At 39.9% G+C, this 6,150-nt stretch overlaps 1 pseudogene; it reads left to right on the forward strand.

The window, feature by feature from the left end:
- Positions 1–2,536: 2,536 nt before the first annotated feature.
- On the forward strand, positions 2,537–3,637 carry LOC101417313 (KATNB1-like protein 1 pseudogene; annotated as a pseudogene).
- Positions 3,638–6,150: the final 2,513 nt, after the last annotated feature.

Raw genomic sequence — 6,150 nt, forward strand, 5'->3', positions numbered from 1 at the left:
GGACCATACATCCCAACTTTAAAACTTATTACAAAGCTACAGTAATCAAAAGAGTGTGGTATGGGTGCAAGGTTGGACATACAGACCAATAGAACAGGAATAGGAGGCTATCTTTATTAGGCTGGCCTCACAAATATCAGTCTGATTCTGGCCCATGACTGTGAAGCAAAAACTGGAGGTGATACAGAGAACAATGAGGCAAAAGAAACCTTATTCATTCAACAAAATTCACTGAATGCCTCCTACTCTGTGCCAAGGGCTGCACTGGGTTCTGGGAATACAATGGTGAATAAAGTAGAGGAAAATCTCTGCTTATGGAACGTATATATTACCAGGATAGGAAATACTGTAAGGGAAAATAAAACAAGGCAAGAAACAGAGAAGGGCAAGAGGATGAGGTGGTGATATTTTATATTGAGTGGTCAGGGGAGGTGACAGCTGAATAAAGTAAGGATTTGAATGGTGCAGTTATCTGGGAAGAGGGAAGAGTGAGGGCAGAGCTCTGAGGCAGGAGCATACTTGCCACGCCTGAGGAACAGCAAGGAGGCAGCTGTGGCTGTGTGCAATGAATGAGGAAAGGGTTTACGAGATGCCAGCCCTGGACCCTCTATTCCTGGAACTAGTCACTCAGGAGAGACCGGAGCAAAGCATCGTCCTCAGGTTGCTGAGAGGAGCTGCTGGTGCTCCTTGAATATGGCGCATTGTATATTAGAGAGGAGCAAGCCAGTATTCATTCAACTGTGTATCTGGTGATCTGCTCCTCATCAGCTCCCAAGAGACCCTCCAGATCCGAACCAAATTAGTGCTGTTCTCCAGAAACCATTTCTTTGTTATGCGAGAGAATTATTTTTCCTCTTTGTCAATTCATTAAAAAATAAATGCCTCAGTTATGGTGTGCTGGTGAATGTTTAACTGGTTCTCTTCTGGGGGCGAGGAGGAATATATATATATATATATACGCACACACGCACATATATACAGGTTTATTATAAATTGTATTGATATCACAAAGTTAGCACATGTATAATAAAATGTACAATACTATCTACTGTAAGTACCATACAGTCAATTGAGTGTCTCAGAATGCTTTCATTGACTGCTATCTTGTATCTGTAGCCTATCTATGATTGTAATTGGCAAATTAGTATAGTTCTGACATGATGGTTGATATTTTTGTTTAAATTAATGAGTAAGACAAAAGTGAAACAATGAAGATACGTCAGAACTTCACTCTTTTGCTAATGATGTGAAACTTTCTTTGCTGAACTGGAGTCTAATTTTTTAATATTGGCAGAATATTTCCTTGATTTTTGGTGCTATTCACAATGCATTCAAATGTAATGGCTAGAGACATGGCACGTTTTCAGTTTAATCTGAATTATTAATATAAATACTAATATCTTCTTCATCAACAGCTACATCACTTTCATCCTTTCTGAAGGTACTGGTATGAAATAATCATTTTTGCAAGATGGTAATACTGGGAGGGGCCCCACAGGATCTTACCTAATACCAGGGCTTCACAGAAGACCAACCAAGGTAGCTTGGACAGATGAGTACTTAAGTTCTGACCTATGGCTACTATATATACATAGCAAATGAGGGCTGGAACACGTGTGTGAGAGGTCCCTTGAGTCCACCCTCCCATTCAACGCCCAACTTCTTCTGTATCCTTGACATGTAAACTATCATTAACACTATTAAGAATAATAAAGTAAAATACCACCTTGGTATTTTGAGGAGAATTATAGTCATTAGCGAGCCATATGCTCTCTATTATATTTGATAAGGATCCCAGTGGAGTGTGTTCTGTGCTATTGGTCTGGGTATTTGGGGGTTGGACACTAAAAAGCTAGTAAAAATACATCATGGAATCTGTCTCACCTTGAACTCTTATCTTGTAGATGGATACTGGCTGCACCCAGTATGAAATCCATGCACCTTTCTTCTACCCTTTTATTCATCTTTGCTGAATTGAATAACAGTTTTTGAATACCAGGAGAATATTTCCTTAATTTCGTGTTCTATTCACAATGTAATGGCTATAAACATGACAGACTTTTAAGTTTAATCATTATTAGTAATGTTTTCTTCAGAATAGATATCAACGAAACAACGAATCACCTTACCGGCTTACCTGCTCCCTTCCCCCAGTGCCATGCCCGGCCACACCTCGGAGGCTTTGCCGAGACTGTTCCTTCTCCCAGGAATTCCTTTCCTGTGAAATCAAGACCCAGCTCCAGGCAGGCTCTTCCTCTTCCTCTCAGCAACTGCTCTGAACTACCGGACCTGAACATCTCCAGCACTCTGGTGGACTACGGCTAATTTATTCCATGAATTATAATTATTGGTGGGCTCCTTGAAGTATGGCTCCTATGACAAGGGTCATGCTGTCTCCATCTTTCCCCACGGCTTTCAGAGCCCCTCACAGGGAGATAAACGGCCCGACCCGTCCTCCCAGCCTCAGGAAGAAGGGCCAGTGAGGGGAGACTCAGGCCGCCGTGCCTCAGAGGAGGTGCCAAGCTTTGCCACCGACATGCAGCGTGCATCCCGCGCCATTTCTGCGTGCTCAGCGGAGCCTGACTGTAAAAATCAGTGCGGGAAGGCGCGCCGGCGCGGAGGCCCGCGGGCGGGCGGGAGGGAAGCGCCCTGCGTGGGGCTGGGAGCCAAGGGCGCTCAGGGCCGAGCTGAGGCGCCGCGGCACCAGGCCCCTGTTTAAGTGATTACGACATCTGACACCCACAGTGTTTAAAAAACGGAACTTTTGCAGTAATATTGAGAATCATTCCACTGATCTTCCTAGGAAAAGGGTCTCTAATTTCACCAAGAACATGAAGGAGGTTAAGGAATCTCCAAAACAGTTGGGCTTTTACATAAATGGAACAGTGGGACAAGCTGTTGGAAAAGCACAGAAAAACTACCCACGGTGACCTATCGCAGAAAGGAAGTTCATCATCCTTTTCCAGATCCTTGTTAGAGAAGAAAACAGTCCCTGCGAAGTGGGGGCTATGACGTGGCAAATAAAGAAAATCAAGTGGCTTGTGCTGGCCCCTACTTGAAAAATTAAGCCATGTTAGTCGAACATATTTGGTTAACTCCAGCGATTCTGGTTCTTCACAGACAAAAAGTCCATCATCAAAATATAGCGGGTTTCTTTCTGAGGTTTCATAGCATGATGAAACAATGGCATAAGTTTTGTTCAGCAGGAATTTGAGATTAAATGTACCTTTAACTTTCTGATGGAAGAGAAGTATAAGTGAACTTAGAGCGTATTTGGTGATATTATTATTATTAGAAGATCTTGGAGTTGCAGTGGATGGCTTTCTGCGCTCACCAATAGTTTCAGAAAGAAAAACAATACAGCTCACTGTGTAGACTGTTGCCTCTGGTAAAATCACTACTTAAAAGCAAATCTGAAGACTATGTAATTGTTGGTTTAAACTGGCATTAAGCAGTCATAAAAAGGTGGTGGTCAGAACTATCAACCAAAACAGAAATTATAAATGATAGAAATATTCAGAATTTAAAATAACAATTCAGTGAATTATGGGAACAGGAGAACCATCTTATTTTGGTTGCAGGATATACTGGTAATATAGCTAAGGATGTAGATACTTATTTATTACAATCGCACTGAGAGATTCCATCTGCTAAAGAGTGCTTGGTTATTCAAAATATCCATGGACTAGCTGATTAAAAAAAAAAGCCTCTGAAATGCAAAAGAAATCAAAACCTTTTTTTTTTCTTTTAAAAAGCTGCACAAGGAAACCACTAATGAAGCCCTAACAACCTATCTCACGTTGAAGAAGAAAATATCCACAAGGAACAGCTCCAACTTCAATGAGGTAAAAGACGCTAAGAAGATGGTGCTCTATTTGGAATTTATATGGTTATTTGGTAACATTGTTTAAGTACTACGGGGTACTAATGCAATCCGCCATATTCCATAAGAATATGTGAAAAAAAATAAGTCAGGACTTATCACTAGGAAGCACAAAGACCAATTGTCATTAATTTTTTAAGGTTGTATTTTATAAGAACATACTTAAACGTGTACAACTATTTTCTTATGTTGAAAAGACCGAAAATTTAAAACATATAGCAAATAATATTAAACATTTTTTGTTCACACTGAGATACATTTGCAAAATACCTTAATTAATAATAAGCCAATGTGTGTTATATACCAGTAACTGTTAAAAAATTTAAAACCAACCATGCTTTCTGGAACGATAAAAATCATGGAATTAGATCAGGGGATTGCATTCACATAGAATGTTGGTGTCTAAAACCTATTCCACACCATTTTTAAACCTTAAGAATATTTTTAGTATCTCTGATTTTTTTCTCCAGAATCATGTTATATACATATGTGTAATGCCTATATAAAATTTTGAAAGATGAACACATATTTGTATGATGCTTAACTAAAAATGTCCATGAAATTGGTAAATTTATGATCACTTTTTATTGTATACAGATTTCTAATATTTTCTGTTCTGTATCATTTAAGCTTCCTTCATTTGAGTAAAGTCAGTAAATACTAAAAAAAAAAAAACAAACATGGGATGGAAACCTGAATCACCTGAAATTCTAGAAGGTAAATAAATCATGTTTAGACCACAGTTGCTTTTGAGGGGAACAGACTTCATTGCCTGAACTTGCACATCATGGGCTGTAGCTGCACTGCCAGCTGCCTACATAACGAAATGGCAGGTGTCACTGGGATGTGTGCAGGATGAGGAACTGAGTTTTCCCATGAATGTGAGTCAGTAACAGCATAATGATTATTCCAGGGACATTCTTACCCAGGTCAGGATGGCGCAAGGATGCATTAGAGCAGGGGTTCTTAACCTCTTTTGTTCCACCGACCCCTTTGTCAGTCAAGTGAAATGAATACACTGTAATTTATTTATTGCATACATTCATAAGTGAAGGAAATGCTAGATTTCAGTTAGAGGTCAGAGGAAATAAAGATAATAAATTGATTTTTTTCAATTCAAGCTACAGACCCCCTGAAATCTTTCCATAGACTCCTGGCTAAGAACTTCCGCAATAAAGTCTAGGATCACAAACTCTGGAGGAAAATGACCTGACTCCGTGACTTGCCAGCTGTATGACCTTGAGCAAGTTGCTTAACCCCTTCATTCTCAGCTTCCCCATCCGTAAGATAGAATAATAAGTACACCAATCTCAGGGTTGTTGTGAGGATTAAATGGGTCAGTATGTGTAAAGAGCTTAAAACAATGCCTGAAATAAATATTCAATGAATGGTAATTATTATTTACAATAATAGAGGTGAGGAGTTGGTGATAATGGAATGGGTAGGGGATAAGACAGTGGAATAGAAAAGAAAGAGCCCTAGTTGGGAGTGTGGTTCTATCACTATTGAACTCTGGGACTGGGTACAAAAACACTTTCCCTTGCTGGACCTCAATCTCTTCATCTGTAAAATGAGGTAGATAGATTAGATCAGAGTTTCCCATACTGGCCCAAGCATCAAGGCTTTGGGGGAAGATTTTTTTTTTTAAATCTAAGGGGGAGCAGATGTAGCCCAAGTGGTTGAGTGCCTGCTTCCCATGCACGAGGTCCCGGCTTTGATCTCCAGTACTTCCTGAAAAAACAAAACAAAACTAGGTTCCCAGGCCCCACTTCTGGTGTATTGAATCAGACTCTCAGATTATGAAGTCCATGAATATGATTTTAGGTTCCCTAGGTGATTTTGATGCATCCAGTTACTGTTTAAGAGCCATTGGCTTCAAACAAAGGTCTCAACCTCAGGGCCTTTGCACTTGCTGTTCTCCCTACCTGGAAAACTCTTCTGCTAAATATTTCTTTGGTTCATTCGCTCATTCATTCACTTGAAAAATATCACTTCCTCATATATTTCTTCTTCCCCATAGTATCTCTCTGTGTGACTTGATTGAATAATTGTTCCTCTTCCCCACTAGAATGTAAACATAATTAGCACAGGCACTGAGCTTTTGTCCACTATGGTGTCTTAGCACCTCTAGAATAATGTCTGATATATCACTGGCACTCAGTGTGAATTAACAAATGAATAGATGAACGAGTGAATGGATTGAATAAATGAGTAAGTATGCATCAACTTCTAGTCAAAGTGGCTGACAGTCAGCATGCTTAGCAAGG

This window comes from Dasypus novemcinctus, chromosome 4, assembly GCF_030445035.2.
Source record: "Dasypus novemcinctus isolate mDasNov1 chromosome 4, mDasNov1.1.hap2, whole genome shotgun sequence".
In the NCBI taxonomy this organism is placed as follows: domain Eukaryota; kingdom Metazoa; phylum Chordata; class Mammalia; order Cingulata; family Dasypodidae; genus Dasypus; species Dasypus novemcinctus.